Below are 19,831 nucleotides of genomic sequence, written 5' to 3'. Positions count from 1 at the left end.
AGGTTATAAATGGAAACGTTTGACATTTTTTTACATTAATTTGTTGACAAATTAGTAGCTGGGAATGAAGTTTCAGCTGGTTTATCTCCCTGGCAACTGCCCCTCTGGCCGTTACGGGGGCACCTCTCTCTGCTGTGTTCTTTCTTCGGGGTTTGTTTTGGTTGATAATATTTGGTTGATATTATTATAAAAACAGGAGCTGCTTTTGCTTATTGGTGGCCTGAAGCAGCTTTTGTGCCTCACAATCAACCCATTTTTCAGGATTTTCATTTTTAGGACAATCACTTATAAACGCGCGCGGGGAGAGGTAGAGTTGGGGGGTCATGTGGTGTGAGGGCCCACACCGGGGCCTCAGGCTCGCGGGGCCGTCACACTGGACGGCAGGCACGGGAGGTGGCAGCTGGCACCTTGGTAGGTAGACGCCCGTGGGTGATACAGGGTCACCGAGCGGCGAGGAGGCCAGGGCTCCCTGGGTGCCGCGTGGCTCTGCACCATGCCCGTTTCGGGACGCCCCTCCTGGTCGTCTCCCGGGGAAGCCGTCTCGCAGGCGGAGGGGCGGACCCCCCGGACCAGGAGGCCATGCTCGACCCCTTTTCAAGCTTCCTGTGCGCTGGCGTGCCACCTCCCCCCCCCCCCCCAGCCAGCGGGCAGCCACTCTCTCCAGCACCAGCCTCCGAGGCGGACCCCCGAGCAGGCCCCCCTCTGAGGAGCCTTTGACCCCTGTGCCGCAGCCCAGGAAGTCCTGGCTGTCCTGTCACCCCCATCTTCGGAGCAGCCGTGGGTCCCCAGGGCCCCCACGCCACCTGCCCGCCTGCGGCCCCTGCTCACCTGCGTGTGCTTCCCACGAGCCGGTGCTCCACGCTATTCGGTGCTCCGTCCTTTTTTATTGCTCAGTCGTATTCCCTTGAGTGACTATGTGACAATTGGGTTTTTTTGGTTCGTTACTGTTTATTTGGGCCACACCAGCTCAGGGATCACTCCCAGCAGGGCTTGGGGGACCATATGGGGTGCTGGGGATCAAACCTGGGTCGACTGTGGGCACGGCAGGTGCTGCTCCACTGGACTTTCACGTCCCCAGTGGGGGTTCCTCTACTTCCCCGGCAACTGGACCCCAAACTTACACTGTAACCAAACTCATCAGCATTTCCCCGTACAACTGCTAACGGAACCCTCTTACACCATCCCCCTACGGAAACGCTGACTACCACGGTTTACCGAGTATTTTTGCGATTTATTGTCTTTGCACAAGGATCGTCTCTCGCCTGCGAGATGGGAATGCCGGGGAGGCGGGGCTGTTTCTCTCCAGTCCTGGGAGATGTCCGTCCCCCGCAGGGTCTGCGCAGGTCTGAGAAAACGCCTTTACTGTATTTTGCATTATTCCCGGGAGTTATCAAGAATACCTTGCGGGCAGCCCCTGCCCAGGTGTGTCTGCGGGTCTGCATGCCGGGGCCTGGTGGGACGGATGGACGGACAGCCGGGCAGCAGTGGCGGCTGGATGTCCACTTGGGGCTGTTCCCTCGTGCTCTGTTCTTCACCATCGACCAGGGCCAGGCCACTGTGTTTGCAGCCGGAGCCGGAGAATCTGTTTTGTTTTCTGGGGTCACACTTTCTCCCTCATTACTCTTCCCTGTGACAGCTCTGAAATGTTTATTCTTCCGAGCGGACAATCCAACCATTCGTGCCAATTCCCCTGAAGTTCTATGAGGATTTAATGCTACATTTAGGTGTTTAAAATGTCCCTCTGCTAATGTGATTGGAAACTTTCCATCATCAAAGATGCTGAGCACGAGCCTTCCTCGGCGAGTATTCCCGCTGGTCCGGGGCCACTGCGTGTCCGTTGCTAGTGGCGCAGAGTGAGAACGGTGAGGATTTCAAAACACACGTATTTCCTTTGCAGGCGGCCATCTTGCTGACCCGGCTGCGGGTGGGGGGGGACACGCCGCCTCCCTCTCGCCCGCTATCCGGACACCTGGGTCGGCCCCCGCGCCCACGTGCGTTTGAGACGCTGCTGTACCTCTGAGCGAATCCCGGGTGGAGGGAACACCGTCCCCAACACCCCTCGCAGCCCCCACACGGCGCCCAGACCAGCAGCCCACCCCTCCTGCCCTGCCCACCTCCCGGGCTGCTCACACGCTTCCCACCGGCTCCACCTGGCACACCCGCCACCCGCTCGGCCACGTCACACAGCACCCCTGGGGCGTCCCCCTCTCCAGCCGGGCCCGTGGGCGTCTGTAAAGCGAAGCTTGCTCCTGCTCTGCCGGACTCCCGGCCCCCGTCCACGCCGGCACCGCTCTGGGGGCCTCGTGTCTGCGACTGTGCGGCCCCCGTCCTGGGCAGCGGCTCTGGGCCCCGAGGGCTTTGGGGTTCGAGTTAGGCTTTGGGGGAGGCGTTTCTTCTTAGATTTCCCAATCACTACCTTTGCTTCACTGGATCACTGTTGTCCCATTGTTCATCGATTTGCTCGAGTGGGCACCAGTAACGTCTCCATTGTTACTGTTTGTGGCACATCGAATATGCCACGGGGAGCTTGCCAGGCTCTGCCGTGCTGGCGGGATACTCTCGGTAGCTTGCCGGGCTCTCCAAGAGGGGCGGAGGAATCGAACCCGGGTCGGCCACGTGCAAGACAAACACCCTACCCGCTGTGCTATCACTCCAGCCTACCCTCACACAACCACACCCACACGTCCTAACACATACACATCAACACGCCCATACATCCTCACACACACCCTCACACACTAAACCACACCCCCTCTCTCACAACCACACCCATAACATCCTCACACACACATACAGCCACACACCCCCTCTCTCACAAACCCCTGCAGATCACACCTACACACGCTCACACCCTCACTTCCCCAGACACCCCCACGCCCCCACATCCAACACTCTGCCAGGCTCCATGCCGCACTCACAACTCGGGCCTAGGGGGGCTCCCAGGAGAGCCTTTCAGGATGCTCTCCTCCAAGGGGCTCGGAGTAGGGGTTCAGTGCTGAGCTCCTACTCCTACCTCTACTTCATGAATTAAAAAATATTGGAAAACTGGAAATGACATATATGTATGCATGTGCTCGTGCACGCATACACACACACACATTCCACACAGCTATTCTTTTTCTCTAAAACTCACTGATGAAGAACAGAACCAGAAGCCATCTTTGCTCCTGAGAGACCCTACAGATGACCTGCACCCCCACTGCACCCGACCTGTGGTCTGACCATGCAAATGGCATCCGATTCTGGCCCTGTCTGCATCAAGGATGATCTAACGGGGCTGGAGAGAAATACAGAGTTAAGGTCACTGTGTGTGCCCAGCCTCTGTTCAAATCCCGAGCACAGCACCAGGAGTGACCCCCGAGTACAGCGCCGGGAGTGAGCCCTGAGCACAGAGTCGGGAGTTGGCCCTGAGCACAGAGCCGGGAGTGAGCCCTGGCACAGAGCCCTGAGTTCTGAGCATGGAGCCCTGAGTGAGCCCTGCACCCCGCCAGGTGCTGTCTAAACCTCCCCCCTTCCCTCTCCCCCATCCTGCAGAAAGGACAATCTAGATTGATAATTAAACAGACCTGTTCCCTAACTCTTTTATTTTTAATTTTGTTTCTGGGCCACACCTGGCGATGCTCAGGGCCAATCCTGCTTTGCAGTCATGGGCCTGTGGGATGCCCAGGCTCGGACCCGTGACTGACGCGTGCCCGGCAAGCGCCCTCCCCGCTGTCCTATTTCTCCTCTAACTTTCTTTAAAATTCCTGACCGTTGGGGGGGAAAAAAATCACACACAAAAATTTAAAGCGTACATTGTAAGCAGTAAATTAGCAATAGTAAATTTAAATAGCTCATAGTAAGTTTCTATAGTAAAAGCACAAAGCATTGATTTTTGAGGAAACGTGAGTGTTCCCCTGGGAAGGAGGCCGCAGTGGCCAGAGGAGAGTCCATCTGTCCCCATGTGTAGACAGCGAGGTGGGGGGACCCGGCGCCCGGCCCTGCTGGGGATGGTCAGTGCGGCCCCTCCAGGAACTCAGGCTGGACGTGGTGGACGCGTGCAGAGGTGTCCAGGAGCACGGCCCCTCGGGGACCCCACGTGGACGTGGTGGACGTGCAGGGGTGTCCAGCAGCACGGTCCCTCGGAACCCCAGCTGGACGGGAGGGACCGTGCAGGAGTGCCCAGGAGCGCGGTCCTCGGGGACCCCAGGTGGACGGGCGGGACGTGCGCCGGCTTCGGGTGGGCGCGCGGGGCTCCCGCCCTATGCCCTGTCCTGCTGCTGTCCCCGAGATGCCCCGACGCCGCCCGTGCGGGCCTGGCCGCAGACCTCGGGCTTCGGGGGCGGCGTCCCGCGCGACCGACGCCCGCCGCGGGCCCCGAGCCCTCGGAACGCGGGCCCGGGCCCGCCGGGCTCCGGCGCACGCGGGAGGGCGGCACCCACGCGGCCACACCTGGCCAAGGTGCTCCGCTCACGTGGCCGCGGCCGCGGGGCCGGCGCGACCCCCGCCACCGCCTTCCCGCCGCGGGGCAAGGCGGGGTCCCGCGCCTGCGCACTGGCCGCCCGCGCCGCCACCGCGTCTCCGGGCGGCACGTGACCGGCTGCCAGGACCCAACATGGAGGCCGCGGCCCGCGAGCACCGCGGGGCCCGGGCCGGCGCCGAGCGGCTCTGCGTGACTGCGGGGCCGGGCTGGCCGGGGCCCGGGCCCCCTCCGCCGGGCAGTGCCCGCCCCGCCTGCCGGCACTGGCTCAACCACGAAGCGCCCAGCGACTGGCGCCGGGAGCGTCCTTCGCCAGCCCCGCCTCGGGGGATTGGCAGCCTCGGCGGCCAATGGGGCCCAAGACGTGTGCAGGGGGGCGGGCGGAGGCGGGGCCCCGCCGCCGTGCCCGGGCCGTCGGGCGCGGCGATTGGCGGCCGCGGGCCGAGGGGCGGGCGCAGACGGGGCCGGGCCCGGGCCCCGGCGGGCCAATGGGCGCGCGGCCGAGCGCCCGGGTAGGGCGGGGCCGAGCCGTAATTGACGAGCTCTTCATTAGAAACCAGCCGGGAGGGCGGGGCCCGGTGAGGGCGGGGCCGCGCGCGGGCCCCGGCCAATGGGCGCCGCGCCGCCGGCGGGCGGGCGGGGCCGCGGCGGCTGACGGGCGGCGCGCGCGGCCTATGGGCGGCCGGCTCGGCGCCGGCGGGGGGAGCAGCATCATGGTTCAACGTGGGTCAATTTTTTGTGAATGAGGAGGGGAGGTTGTGGGGCCGCCGCCGCGGAGCCCCGTCCCCGCCGCCGCCGCCGCGCCCGCCGCCGCCGCCCGCGCCCGCCGCGCCGCCGCCGCGCCCGCCGCCCGCCTTCGCCGCCGCCGCGATGCGGCCCGGAGCGCCCGCCCGCCGCCCGGTAAGGCCGGCCGCGACCATTGTCAGGTGGACCCGCCCGCGGCCGCCCGCCGCCCGTGCAGGCCGCAGGCCGCGCCGCAGGTGGGCCGGGGCCGCGCCGCGCGCGTTTATGTAACTTTGTCCGCGGCTGTGAGTTTGCAGAAAAACGCCCTCCCGGGCCCGGGCCCGCCGCTCCTGCCAGGCCCCGGAGGCCCCGGCCAGCGCGCCCACCCGGCCCGCGCCGCGCTGCCCCTGCTGCCCCTCCCGCGCGGCGGGCAGCGCCCGGCCCGGCCCGGGGGCGTCGCGGGGGAGCCGGAGTTGTTCCCTCGGACGGCTTCCCGGCCCGAGCCCGGAGCGCCGCGGGGACAGCCCGATGGCCCGAGCCGCCGGCGCCGGGACCGGGCCGGGCGCCGGTGCCGCAAGCGCGGGGCCCCGGGTGCGCCGGCCCGGCCCGCCCGACCCGGCTCGGCTCGGCTCGGCTCGGCCCGGCCCGGCCCCCGCCCGCACCCCCGCCCGCACTCCCGCCCCCCGCTGCAGGGGGACCCGGGCCGCCCGAGTTCGGATCGGTCCCGCCCGCGGTTCCGAGCGCGGCTTTGGAGGCGTCCCGTGGCGGCCCGGGTGGCCGTGGCAGAACCAGCCCGGGAGGTGCTGATTGGGGAGAGGGGAGAGATTGAATTAAGGAAACTCAGCTGCTTGTACACAAATAAACACTCGGGCAATTACAGGCAACAAAAGTTATTGCAGAATTCTGCGGTAACTATGGCAACACAATTACTCTATTATAATTGGAAACGCAGAATGCCGCCGCCGCCGCCGCCGCCGCCGCCCTCCAAGTTTCCCGGGACCGAGTTTGGGATGTCACAGCAGGGGGGTCTCCTGGCCCTCTCTCTCTCCCTCTGTTTTCCAGGCGCTCCCTGAGAATTCTAGATTCTGTCCAGGGATCCGTTTGTGCCATTGCTCAGGCCCTCTGGCCCTTGGGCTCCGGGCTCTTCTGCTGACGCTGTTTTGGGGGTGGTGCTTGGGGGGGCTTTGCTCCTGCCTCAAGCCCACCCCGCATGCACGGGGGTCCTGGCTCCTGGACTTTTTATTTCAAAGATCTGACACTTTTCCGAGGCCCTGGTGTCTCTGGGAAGCAGCTGGCAGATGGAACCGGCTGCCCTGGGGGGCTCCCATCAGGGCGGGGGCGAGGAGGGGTGTGTGGGTGATCACGGCAGGCCCCGGACCCAGGACAGATGTGGCTAGGCAGGGACGAGGAGCCAGAGAGGACGTTCTGTGGTCAGCGGCTTCTGAGCAGTGTGGAAATCCGCGGATGCCCCGTTTCCCCCAGCCCCGGGGGGCCGGGGTGGTACCCCCCGGCCACGCAGCAGGAGCCGCACATCTGGCCCACCAGCGGTCAGACCCTGGCTCTCCAGCGCGGCCCTTCTTGATGTTTAGCAGGAGGACTCTGGTTCTGGAAGTTTCCACATTGTAGGGCTGCTGCAGTGTAATTTCGTTATAACTCGCCTTTTAACTGCTGCATATTTATGCCCAGTAACCCACTCGCATTTTCCAGCCTCATCGTGAGGTTTCAGTGCAGCGTGAATGGCTTTGAATCCCCAGCCTTTGATGTCGGGGGTGGCCCCGGAGGGAAGCCGACTTTGTGCGTCGTAATTGCCAGAGCAGAAGAAACATTTCATCACGCCGTGGAAGCCGTCCCTACCACTCTCGATTGGAAACGGCTGGTGCTCGTGGCTGGGCGGCGTGAGGGAGTTGTACCTGGCGGCCCGTGTGCGCCGCAGCCAGGCGGTCGGCTTTGGAGGCGCTCCTTTTCCGGCCGTCACTTAGTGTGTGGTGCCGGGGTGCAGTGGCCTCTGGCCGGGCTCCCGGGGTCCCGGCTGGGCCCACCTAGCAGGCGCGTGTCTCTGCTCAGGCCAGCGGTCCTGTGGCCGGCCTCTTTCTGGGCGCGGAGGCTGAGTCCAGGTGGGCTGCAGCCCCCAGACTCTGCCTGAAATGCCTGCGCTGTGGCCCTCCCCCGTGGCCCCCTCGCCCATGGCCATGTCCCCTGTGGCCCTTCCCCCGAGGCCCCTCCCCCGTGGCCGCCTCTCCGTGGCCTCATCCCTGTGGCCCCCCTTGGCCCCCTCCTGTGGCCGCCTGCCCCAAGGTGCTCTCCCTCGTGGCCACCTCGCCGTGGCCCCCCTGTTCCGTGGCCCTCTGGTTCCCTGTGTGCAAGGTGCCAGAGTGACTCATTCCCGGCGTTAGGAGCGGCCATGCAGCAGGGGCCAGGGGTCATGGGCACCTGCCTGGCCACGCGCTGTGTGCGGTGCTGGTGTGTCCCCTCCCAGGCCTCTCCCACCAGAGGCCACCAGGCTTACTTGGCCGCCGTCCCCTTTTCAGAATAGAAGCCCTTAGCGGCCCCCTGGGGATCTGCCTCCTTTAGGAACAGACAGGAAGTGCCCCTGCCCCCTGCCCCGGGGGCTCGTGGGGGCCCACAGCACCCACTGTGGGGGGCGAGGGCAGGGCACTTGCTGAGTGTGCTGGGTGCTCTGTGTGGGCCCCGGGGCAAAGCTGGCTCCGTGGAGGGGCTGGAAGCCTCGCTCCTGGCTTGGGTCTTCCTGGGGGTCGCCTGGGACCCCGCCGCCTGGGCGGTGCTCGATTTCTGCTCTCATGTCCAGTGAGGACCCTCAGCATGTGGCCAGACATGGGCGAAGGAGGATTCGGGCCCCACGAAGAGGGGAAGCGGCTTCCTCAGGCCGGGCCGGGCTGGGGGCTCCTTTCCTGCCATCCTGGGGAAGGGCCGGGCCACCTGCCCATGTGCATGTGGTATGCATGTGCAGTCTGGGTCTGCGTCTGCATGTCTGGGCACATATATGTTCATGTGCATCCCTGTTCATGCATGCATATATATGCATACATGCGTCAGGGTGTCTTGTGTGTGCACATGTGTGCATGCACATGTGTCTGTGTGCCATACTGTTGCATCTGTTTCCCTCTGTGTGTGCACACATTTCCGTGTGTATGTGCCATGCTGGTGTACCTGTGTTCTGCTTGTGCACATGTGTGTGTGCTTATGTGTCCTGTGTCCTGTGTGTGCACATATGCTTATGTGTCCTATGTGTGCACATGTTCTTGAGTGTGTGCACATGTGTTGGTGTGCGTGTGCCAGGCTGATGCACTTGTGTCCTTTTGCATGTGCTCACATGTCCTTGTGTGTGTGCATGTGTGTCGGTGTGCATGTGCCAGACTGGTATACTTGTGTCCTTCTGCATATACACGTGTCCTGTGTGTGCATGCATGCGTATCGGTGTGCATGTGCCAGAATGGTGTACGTGTGTCCTTCTGCATGTGTGTCTTGTGTGTGTGTGCATGTGTGTCAGTATGTGTGTGCCAGACTGGTGCACTTGTGTCCTTCTGCATGTGCACGTGTGTTCTGTGTGTGTGCATGCGTGTCAGTGTGTGTGTACCATGTTGGTGCCCAGGCCTCGCTTTCGGTGCTTTGCTCTGGAAAGTTCTGGTCTTTATGCTGGGGCTCAGGAGGTTCAGGGCACTGTCGGGGATTCTTGCTCAACTGGGCCAGACCAGTGGTTGGGCCTAGCGGTGCTTGGGCCGCCGCAGTGCCTGGTGGTCCGCGGGGGGATGTGGCATCAGGGACCAGACTCGGGGCCTGTGTCGGCCCATGTGGCCCTTCGTGGGCAGCCGCCCTGCTGAGAGCAGAGGGCAGTATGCTGACCGAGGGCGTCCCCTGGGTCGGCGTGCAGGGTGGCCGGCAGTTCTGTAGGCTGCTGGGCCGGCGCCTCGTCCAGGGCACGGTTAGCACCAGGAAGGTGCTGGCCTTGCATGCGGCCGACCTGCGTTGGTTCTGCTTCCTATAGGGTTCCCTGAGCACAGAGCCAGGAGCCAGCCCTGAGCCCTGCCGGGTGTGGTCCCGACCTCACAACCCAAACTAGCCCAGTGTGATGGTTCCGCTGGGGACTGGTTCCCTCGCTGTGCTCTTGGGAGTGGGTGCAAGGCCTCAGGCTGCGTGTCAGAGCTTGGCCTCCGGTTCTCCAGAGCAGCATCTCAGAGCACCCACGCGGGCCCAGTGGGTCAGGGCCACCCGTTGAGGGGCACAGGAAGGACCCAGTGGGGAGGCAAAGAGAGCCGTCTGCTGCCCGCTCCCTGTGTTCCTCCTGTGCGCTTGTCCTGGCTCCTGCTGCTGAAAACCCCAGGGCCTTTGCATATGCCAGAGTCGAGGCATCCTCTGCCTTTGCCCCCTCGCCCCAGCCTTTGGTTCCTTCCCTCCCTGGGCTCCCATTTTATGGGACCACTCATGCCATTTCAGCTGTGTCCCGCATGCTGGGGGCGGGAGCTCCATGGGGTCGCAGGAACCAGTGTGCCTCACACCTGTTTAGTGCCCACGGGGGAATTAATGAACAGATAGACAGGAGCCCAGTGACCAGCCAGGCCTCAGCTCCTGAATCACTTGCTCCATCCTTCCCCAGGTAGGAGATTTGGCACCTGTAGAGAGGGGCCGAGCTGACGAGTAGACAAGCAGGGCTGAGAGTGGCCGGGAGCCCTGTGCTGGACCCTGCCAGGGCTAGCTCGTCCCACATGTGGCCGTCTGGGGTGCGACCCAGCCTACCTCCCGCGGTGCCTAGGCCTTTGGCCAACCCCCATGTGACCGGAGCTCCGCCCTGGGTGGGCTGAGATGGGCCTGGTGGGCCCCAGGTGGGCTGCTGAGAGCTGGGGCCCACTTTTCCCTGGGCGCAGGACCCTCTTTAGCCCGGCCTCCCTCTCGGGGCGGGGGTGGGGGGCTTTTCGGAACGTTCCTCGTGGATGAGCTGCTGGTTCGCGGGCACCTGTGCCCAGGGCCAGGCTCGTGGGGCGTGTCCCGGGGGCCCAGCTCTGCCTGGCAGGGGTGTGTGTCGTGGGGGCAGGTGTGCAGCTGGGAGGCTCTTCCCAGCCGGGAGGGGAGAGGGTGCAGGGACCGGGGGGTGGCGAGTCGGGGGTCCTTCTTGTGGTGTCTTACCCCCTGCCCGGAGTGCTGGCCCTGGGCACGGCGAAGCAGGGAACCTTCCAGAAGGGACGGGGCCGTTTCCTTCTGCACTAGGAGCCACGACTGACCCTCCCGGCAGGCAGGACGCAGGCTGCAAGCTGGGGGCACGTGAGCGCCCCCCCACAGAGCCTCCCGGCCTCCGCCTGCCCCGCCCCCAGCAGCCGCCCCAGAAACCCACCTTCCTGCACAGAAGGTGCCTCCGGTGCCCACCCACGGCTCAGCCCGGCTGCAGCCAGGTCACTGCCCATGTGGGGCCACGGGGCCGGGGTCAGCCTGGGCTCCCGAGCGAGAGCCACACCCCCAGGGCATGCGGGAAGTGCACCCAGCTTGCCCACCCCTGCACCCACCTCACCCCACCCCTGCACCCAGCTTGCCTACTCCTGCACCCACCTCACCCCACCCCTGCACCCAGCTTGCCCACTCTTGTACCCTCCTCACCCCACCCCTGCACCCAGCTTGCCCACTCTTGTACCCTCCTCACCCCACACCCACACCCAGCTCTGCCCCACCCCCACACCCAGCTCTGCCCCACCCCTGCACCCAGCTCTGTCCCACCCCCACACCCAGTTCTGCCCCACCCCTGCACCCAGCTCTGCCCCAGCTCTGCACCCACCTCACCCCACCCCTGCACCGAGCTCTGCTTGCTGCCCTGGGACAGCCCTGTGCTGTGAGCGGCATGGCCGACTCTGGTGCCTGTGGACACTGAGCATGTGTGGTTCCTCGTGCGTCTGCGTGCGAGGTCAGAGGTCACAGCAGCGCCCGCACCTCGCCGCAGTCACCGGGCCAGTCTCCTGGTGCAGAGGGCTGAGATCTCCGGACGGGCCTGGCCAGCCCCCGCGCCTGGTCCCCACTCAGGGCTCTGAGAACAGTGTCCTTGGAACTGCTGTCAGAGTGGAAGGGCCAGTTGGTGGGACCCTCCCTGTCCACTCTCCCACCCCTGCCTGCACCCCCCCTCTCAGCCCCCACCTGTGGTCTCTGCGGGCCCCTGTGCCCAGTGCTCTTTGATCTTTCTGGGGGCCACACCTGCTGGTGCTCGGGACTCCCTCCTGGCTCAGTGTTCAGGGGTGACTCCTAGTTCTGTGCTCAGGATCATTCTTGGCTCTGTGCTCAGGGATGATTCCCGGCTCTGTGCTCAGGGCTCACTCACAGCTCTGTGCTCGGGGCTAACTCCCAGTTCTGTGCTCAGGGTCACTCCTGACTCTGCTCAGGGCTCCCTCCCGGCTCAGTGTTCAGGGCTCACTCTGGCGGAACTCAGGGGACCCTGTGTGATGCTGGGGATTGAATGTGTCGGCTAGGTGCAAGGCAAATGCCCTCCCCACTGGACATCACTCAGCCCCAGTCCTTGGTCTGTCTGACGCAGGCGGTGGCCTTCGCAGCCCCTTTGCTCAGGTGGAGGAGAAGGGGTCCAGGTGGGATGGGGACATGGCAGGCCAGGGGGTGCCATGCACTCGCCTCAGCATGACACAGGGGCGTGGTCCCCCTGCCCCCCATCTTTGCTGTCCTTATTAAGGCCCGGCCCGGGGTGGTTCTACCCTTGTCGTGGCATTTCCTCTGTGTGGCAGAGTGGGGCTCAGCGAGCAGCAGCCCCTCACTGCCTGTGGCTGGCATGTGGCGTCCCCATGGCTCAGCTCGCAGGCCCAGCCCGGGCTGTGAGCTGTCTGCCCGCAGGGATGCAGTGCCCTGCGCTGCCATCTGCCTGGCTGGCGCTTCTGGGGATGTGCATGCGTGTCTGGGAGTGACGATGTTGGGGTGTGTGTGACAGAGGTGAGGTGTGGGTGATGGTGTTGAGTGTGGATGATGGTATTGGTTGTGGGTAACAGTGTTGAGGTGTGGGTGATGGTCTTGGGGTACAGTGATGGTGTTGGGTGTGGGTGATGGTGTTGGTTGTGGGTGATGGTCTTGGGGTGTGGGTGACAGAGTTGTAGTGTGCATGTGTGTTTTGTGTGGGTGACAGTGTTGGGTGTGGGTGACAGTGTTGGGTGTGGGGGTGCGGTGTTGGGGTGTGGGTGACGGTGTTGGGTGTGGGTATGGTGTTGGGGTGTGGGTGATGGTGTTGGGTGTAGGTGACGGTGTTGGGTGTGGGTGATGGTGTTGGGTGTAGGTGACGGTGTTGGGTGTGGGTGATGGTGTTGGATATGGGTGACAATGTTGGGTGTGGATGACGGTGTTGGGTATGGTGATGGTGTTGGGATGTGGGTGACAATGTTGGGTGTGGGTGGCGGTGTTGGGTGTGGGTGATAACATTGGGTGTGGGTGACGGTGTTGGGGTATGGGTGACAATGTTGGGTGTGGGGGTACGGTGTTGGGTGCGGGTGACAGTATTGGGTGTGGGTGATGGTGTTGGGTGTGGGTGATGGTGTTGGGTGTGGGTGATGGTGTTGGGTATGGGTGACGGTGTTGGGTATGGGTGATGGTGTTGGGTGGGTACAGTGTTGGGGTGTGGGTGGTGGTGTTTGGTGTGGTGACAATGTTGGGTATGGGTGACGGTGTTGGGAATGGGTGACGGTGTTGGGGTGTGGGTGACAATGTTGGGTGTGGGTGGCAGTGTTGGGTGTGGGTGATAATGTTGGGTGTGGGTGACAATGTTGGGTGTGGGTGACAGTGTTGGGGTGTGGGTGACGGTGTTGGGTGTGGTGATGGTGTTGGGTGTGGGGGTACGGTGTTGGGGTGTGGGTGATGGTGTTGGGTGTGGGTGACGGTGTTGGGTGGGTACAGTGTTGGGGTGTGGGTGATGGTGTTGGTGTGGGGGTGACAGTGTTGGGGTGTGGGTGACAATGTTGGGTGTGGGTGACAGTGTTGGGGTGTGGATGACGGTGTTGGTGTGGGTAACGGTGTTGGGTGTGGGTGTGTCCCTGCGGCCCAGGCTTCTGTCCATCCTAGGCCTGGGTGGCTGATGTCCCCCAGCATGGCCAGTGTACTCGGCGGCATGCACAGGCCCGAGGCCCACGGGGGTTTCTGCATCAGCCTTGACCGTGGTGCCCACCTGTGTCGGCGCCAGGCAGGCTCCTGCTGGGGGCTGTGCGTGTGAGTAAGGACAGGAAGGCTGGCCGACCCCTTTCTCAGGCTCAGCCTCTGCACACATGCCTGCCGTCAGGGGCACGTTTGGGAGCCGCGAGCTGCTGTGAGGCTCCCTCCAGCAGCACGGCTGTGCCACTTTGCATCTGCGTCCCCGTGTCCCCCGTCCCCTCTGTGCTCAGACCTCAGGGCCTGGGCGCTGTGTCCTGACGTGGGCGGGAGCTGGTGCTTTGGGTCGCGGCTCGGATGCGGCTGAGCTCTGAGTAGGTGTGGCGTGGTGGGTGTGGGCCGTTCCCTTGCGTTTGTGCCATGAGATTCCAGCCCCTGGAGTGCGGCTCGGCCTCTTCCGGGAGGCTGGGGCAGACGAGGGCGCAGCCGCGTGGTCAGACTGTGGGCAGCGTGTGTGCACCTGTGAGTCTGCACATGTGTGTATGTCTGTGTGAGTCTGTGTGCGTGTATGTGAGGGTGTGTGTGCCCTCTTGTGTGCACACAAGTGTATGCCTGTGTGATTGTGTCTGCATGTATGTGAGTGCGTGTGTGCATCTGCGTGTCTGCACATATGTGCAAGTCTGTGAGTGCTTGAGTCTGTGAGTATGTGGCACATGTGTGTATGCCCGTGTGAGTGCATGTGCAACCATGTGTGTGTGAAAATGTGTCTGCACAGGTGACCCTGTGTGTGTGTGTGTGTGTGTGTGTGTGTGTGTGTGTGCGCGCGCACGCGCGTAAGTGAATGTGCTCACTGGTGCATTTCAGCCCAGACCTTTTGCAGGGGTGAGAAGCCCATCTTGGGGGGGCGGCCCTGTTGTCCTGGGCACAGCCCCAGCCCCTCGGAGAGACCAGGAGTGTCCCCGCATCAACTCTGCTGGAGTTTCACAGGCGCTCCCTCAGGCCATTGGGTGGGCTGGCTCTGTGGAGTCAGGGGTCTCGCCCCATCCGTGGGGTTGGGGGTCGCGCTTTGTGGGGTCGGGGGTCTCAGTCCATCAGTGGGGTTGGGGAGTCTCGCTCCGTCCGTGGGGTCGGGCGTCTCGCTCTGTCTGTGGGGTCAGGGGTCTCGCTCTGTCTGTGGGGTTGGGGGTCTCAGTCCATCAGTGGGGTTGGGGAGTCTCGCTCCGTCCGTGGGGTCGGGGGTCTTGCTCTGTCTGTGGGGTCGGGAGTCTCAGTTCGTCTGTGGGGTTGGGGGTCTCGCTCCGTCCTTGGGGTCGGGGGTCTTGCTCTGTCCGTGGGGTCGGGGGTCTCGCTCTGTCTATGGGGTCAGGGGTCTCGCTCTGTCGGGTCAGGGTCTTGCTTCGTTCGTGGGGTCGGGGGTCACACTCCAGCCTGAGATCAGGGGTCACGCTGCCTCTATGGCTGTCCCGCCAGGCCCCTGTCTCATGGGCTTCTCCTTCCCGGGGGCCACACAGACCCCCCCGCCCGTGTCCAGGGCACAGAATCCTGTGCTGCCTTGCCCCGTCTCCAGGAGCCCCGTGGGGCGCTGGCGTGGGAGAAGGCAGAGTGGGTGCAGGGTTGGGATGTCAGTTCTGGGGGCTGGGGGTCACCTCAGGCAGTGGCCATCTGCCCAGAGTGAGGTCCATGAGCCTGAGGAGGGAGCTGGGCCTCAGAGACCTCCCATGGCCGCCGCCTGCCTGCCCGCACCCCGCCCCTGGGCCTCGGACCCTGTGTGCACGCCCGGCTGAGGGAGACTGGCTGCCCGGCTGAGTCCTGCAGGGAGACTGACTGGGTGCAGCAGCTTTGGCCAAACTGACCTCTTGGTGTGAGTGTGAAGGCATGTGTGTGCACATGAGTGTGCATGTGAGTGCATGTGTACATGTGAATGTAAGGGTGAGTATGTGTGTGAAGGTGTATGTGTGTTAGTGTAGGTGTGAGGGTATGTGTGTACAAGTGTATGTGTGAGGGTATGTGTGTACAAGTGTATGTGTGAGGGTATGTGTGAGTGTATGTGTGACGGTGTGTGTGTATGAGTGTACATGTGTCAGGGTGTGAGTATACATGTGAGTGTGTGCAGGTGTACATGTGAGTGTTGCATGTGAGTGTACGGAGAGCATGTGTCTGCGAGTACGTGGGAATTTGTGCATGTTATACATGTAGGGTGTTTGAGTGTATATCTGTGAGTGTACATGTGAGGGTGTGTGCATGTGAATGTACATGTGAAGGCGCGTACATGCAGGTGTACATGTGAGGGCATGTGCATGAGAGTGTACATATGAGGGTGTGCTAGCAAATGTACATATGAGGGTATATGTGAGCTGATGTATATGTGAGGGTGTGTGTGAGTGAAAGTATGTGAGAGTGCATTTGAGTGTACATGTGATGGCGTGGGCGTGTGTACATGTGAGGGGTGTGCAAGGGTTTGTTTATGTGAGTGTACATGTGTGAGGATAGAGATGTGTGAGACATGTGTGAGAGCCTGTGCATGTGCATGTGTGAGTGGGGATGGCCATGACAGCAGTCACAGGCCTGGCCTTAGTGTTGGTTGAATCCTCAGACCCTCACATGTACACTTGTGTGCACATTCCCCCACCCTTACACATGGATACTCGCATGCAACCTTTCACATGTATAATGGCATGCACACACCGTCATGTACGCTTATGCATACACCCTCACACACATACTCACGTGTACATGCCTTCATATATGCACGCTAACATATACATGGCTTCACACATGTACACTCACATGTACACCCCACGCACGTGCCCTCACATATGTATAATCAGTATGCACATGGCTTCTCGTATGTACATGCACTCAAACATGTCCACACACACGCCCTCACACATGTGCACTCACATGCTGAGGCCGGCTGGCTCTACACCCGCCCCATTAGTGCTGCGGGAATCCCACAGGGGCCCCCCCCCGACGTGCCCGGTTCTGGCCATGGCCATCCTGCACCACCGCTCGCTGCTGGGAGTGGGCGTGTCTGGGGGCGCTGCCCTCCCGTCGCCAGCCTGTCTGCCGCCGTGCCCTGCCATTGCTGGGCTCTGGTCTCACGGCCGTGGGAGCGTGTGCGTGTCCTCCCTGTGCCCGTGCCTGGGCACCCGGGTGCTGACCGGGCGGGACCTGCTCCGGGAGAAGCCGTGGCGTCACCGTAGGTGCCTCTCCCCCTCAGCTTCTGCTCCCCAGAAACAGCCACCGTCTGTCCCGCGCCGCGGCCCTGGCCCGCGTCCTGCCCAGGCAGACGCTCTGCTCCCCCCGGCACAGCAGAATCGAGTGTGGACAGGGTGTCAGGTACCCCAGAGCCGCCTCAGCCTCGGACCCAGCCTGCAGTGGCTCCCGCCAGCCCCAGGCCTCTTCCTGACACCGGGCTCAGGCCTGGGGGCCCCCGAGGACTTGTCCAGCGCCTGCCTGCCGCATTCACCCAGACGGGCCTGCCTGTGGGGCCGTGAGGACCCCCGGACTCAGGGTGCGGGCGTGGGGTCCTGGCCACATCCCCGGGACTGGGTGTCCACAGCAGGCAGCTCTGGGTGCTGTCCCTGGGGGACGTTGCTGCCGTGGACACCCCTCGTCTGTAACGTGTGTCCCTGGCGCCGTGCCGGTCAGTGGTCTGGAGCCCCGTGCCCCTGAGCCTGGCCTGGGCTGAGCCCCTAAGCTCACTTTCACGTCCCCTCTGTGTACACCTGCCCAGAGCCTCACACACGTACACTCGGCGTGCATTGTCTCGGATTGACCCCGACTGCCCCACCCTGGACCCTGCCACCAGCTGCTGTCGGGGAGAGGGCGCTGGTGCTGGGCCACCCGGGAGGGGGCGTCCGTGTGCGCACCTGTGATGTGTGTGTACACATGCGCATCTTCGTGACTGGGGTTTGTGTGTGTGCGCACACGTGTGTGCTCGGGTGACGTGTGCTTATGTGTGCCTGCATGTATGTGCTTGTGTGTGTGTGCTGCGTGCTGTGTGCTTGGCTGCTGCATGCTCCTGCATTGTGCTCGCATGTATATTTGCATGTACCTGTGCACGTATGAGTCCAGTGCGGCTGTCTGGCTCCCCTCCTCTCCCCTGCACGTCCCCCTGCGGCTCTCAGGCAGTGGATCCAGCTCTCCGCAGCCCGTCAGTGGGATCATTGCCTCCGAGCTCCTGTGGGGCTGACTGCCAAGCGGCCCGTGCCTCTTCCTCCATGCTTCCTGCCTTGGTTTCCCCTGTGGCCTGTCTGTGGCAGGCATGAAGGTGCAGCTTGTCCCTGTCACCTTGCCCGGGGGCCTTCAAAAAAGCTTCTTCCCTTCTGTGGGCCGAGCCCTCGGCTGCTCAGAGGCACGGCCTGAAGTCCCCGTCCAGGCGCCGCAGCAGGCGGTCAGCGTCCTCCGTCCACCCTCCCTGCCCTTTCCGGCCCGTGCTAGGGCCTGCAGTCTGGCTCGTCCTGGTGCCCACTGAGCCGCCCCAGGCCAGTGCTGGCTCCTGCCTGGGCTCTTCTGCCCGTAACGGTGCCCAGGTGTGTCCAGGCTTTCCCGTAGCCCTTCTCTGGTGCTCAGGCGTGGATCTGGGTGACAGGAGTGTCCCGGCACGGCAGCCTGCGGGCGCAGGGGTGAGGGAGCCGCGCCGGTCCCCACGGTCCTCACGTCTGGCCGGGTCAGGGAGTGGCTGTGCCTGTGCCTTGGGAGGGCTCAGGGAGGTGCTCTGGCACCGGGCACGGGCACGTGCGGGCACCTCTGCTCCCTGCGCCGGCCGGGCCATCCGCAGCCTCTCGGGCAGTGGACATCTTGGGTCCCCAGCGCAGCTGCATTTCTAGAGTCTTCCACGTGGCAGTGACCGCAGCACCGCTGTGGCCCGGTCTGAGCGCGGCCTGGCCGCTGGGAGGGGCTGTCAGTCTGGGCCCTTCAGGGTGCATGTGGCGGACCAGCAGGGTGGCAGGCGGGGCAGGTGGGGGCAGGGGACTGCGGGGGCCTGGGGGGCAGGGCCTGGGGGTCCTGGTGCCACTCCCCACAGCGGAGCAGCAGCTGGCCGGTCGCGGTCACAGCCGTGTTTGTCGTGGGCACCGCCTGCAGAGACCCGCGGTGGGCAGTGGAGACGCTGCCCACGGGGGCACGGGCCAGGAGCGGCCCTGGGGCTGGCCTGGGAGCAGAGTGGGTGGCGCAGGGCCGCCAGGTCTGTCCCTGTGCTTAGTGCCTCCGCATGCACAGACAGGTCAGCAGGGGCCCGGATGGAGCATGCGTCAGCCACCGTGGAGCAGGGGCGACCAGGCGCGGGCGGGGCCAGCGCAGGGCCTGTCCCCACGCTGTGCCGAGACGGGCCAGCACTCGTGTCCTGCCTGGGTATCTGCACCCCGGCCACCTGTCCTGCGCCTTGCTGCAGCACTTCCTGCTCTGGGTGCTGCTGCCTCCCGCCAGGGCTGGGATCCAAACCCACGAGGGCCAGGGCCGTGCTGGGGCCGGGTGCCGGGGCCCCGAGGGGGTGTGTCCTGGTGAGCGGGCAGGCCGGTGGCAGCCCTGGTGCAGAGGTGGCCTGGCGGCCCTCTGTGGCTGTCTCTGATCTGGTGCTTGAAGGTGCCTGTTCCTCCCGTGTGGCCACCGGATGCCACACCCCGGCGCCTCACGCTGAGAAGCTGCTGCCGGCCCGGCTCTGTCCCGAGTCTGTCACCATCAGCGTCGCCCTGCTCGACTTCTCAGGACGACCGTGGCCCCCGCCAGCCCTGGCTGCTGTCCGTCCCACCCCCGGCTCCGCTGTCTCTTCCTGGAACTCCTTCATTTCAGGCGTTTGGGTCTCCTGGAAGCCTCCGTGGATGACTTCTGTCTTGCCTTTCTGGTTTGGGGCCACACCGGGCTGTGCTCCGGGCTTCGTCCTGGCTCTGCGCTCGGGACCACTCCTGGCTGCAGGGGGAGGGGGGCCTGTGGTGTATCGGGGGCCGACCCCCGGGGGGTTGCGTGCAGGCAGTGCCTCATCCCTGCGCTCTCTCCAGTCTCCAGCAGGTTCCTACCCTCTGCCCAGCCTGGGACACATCTTGGGCCGTGCACCCTTGGGAGCGGGTCTGTGGGTGTTCGTCCTCGCCTGCTTCCTGCGGGGAAAGTGCCACCAGCTTCTGCACTCGCCGGGCGTGTCCCTCCATGCACAGGGTACTCCCGGCTGCATGGACCTTGTTGCAGCTTGCCCGGCATGCTGTGGGATGGACCGGCCCTTGCCCCTTGCGTGGTGGTCCCAGAAGTGTCTGCTATAGGGGAGCCCCTGGCACAAGCTCCCCAGCTTGTGGTGACTGGCCCGGCTGGTCTCTGAGACCCCCGGAGGCCCCTTCTTGGCTGCTGGTGCGCACTTCCCTCGGGCCCTGGGGGCGGTGGCCCTGCTCCGGGGACTAGGGGCGCGGCTCAGGCGGGGACTTGCCAGGGTTTGCGGTGCCCCTTCCTCCCAGTGCTTCCCAGCTGCCCCGTGGCCCCTCCTGAGCGGGGGGGGGGGGCTGCCCCCTCGGAGGGTCTGTGTCTCCCCGCACATCTGGTCTCCTCAGGGCTCGCTGCCCTCGTGCCCCCTGGCCATTGCCGTCGTGCAGG

General features: G+C 64.1%; 1 protein-coding gene across 5 annotated transcripts in view; it reads left to right on the top strand.

Moving 5' to 3' along the window:
• The first annotated feature begins 5,291 nt into the window (after positions 1-5,291).
• The window catches only part of HDAC4 (histone deacetylase 4), an 89,442-nt gene continuing 74,902 nt past the window's right edge, over positions 5,292-19,831 (top strand). For 3 of the 5 annotated variants that reach the window (XM_055120696.1, XM_055120694.1, XM_055120692.1), the window contains exon 1: positions 19,391-19,405. The gene's annotated coding sequence lies outside the window, so the exon portion shown is untranslated. Of the gene's footprint in view, positions 5,360-19,390; positions 19,406-19,831 lie in introns of those variants that run through there. The other 2 variants (XM_055120693.1, XM_055120697.1) reach the window with 2 other exon arrangements.

The sequence above is a fragment of the Sorex araneus genome, chromosome X (assembly GCF_027595985.1).
Source record: "Sorex araneus isolate mSorAra2 chromosome X, mSorAra2.pri, whole genome shotgun sequence".
In the NCBI taxonomy this organism is placed as follows: Eukaryota; Metazoa; Chordata; class Mammalia; order Eulipotyphla; family Soricidae; genus Sorex; species Sorex araneus.
This window is presented reverse-complemented; position numbering and strand designations above follow the sequence as displayed.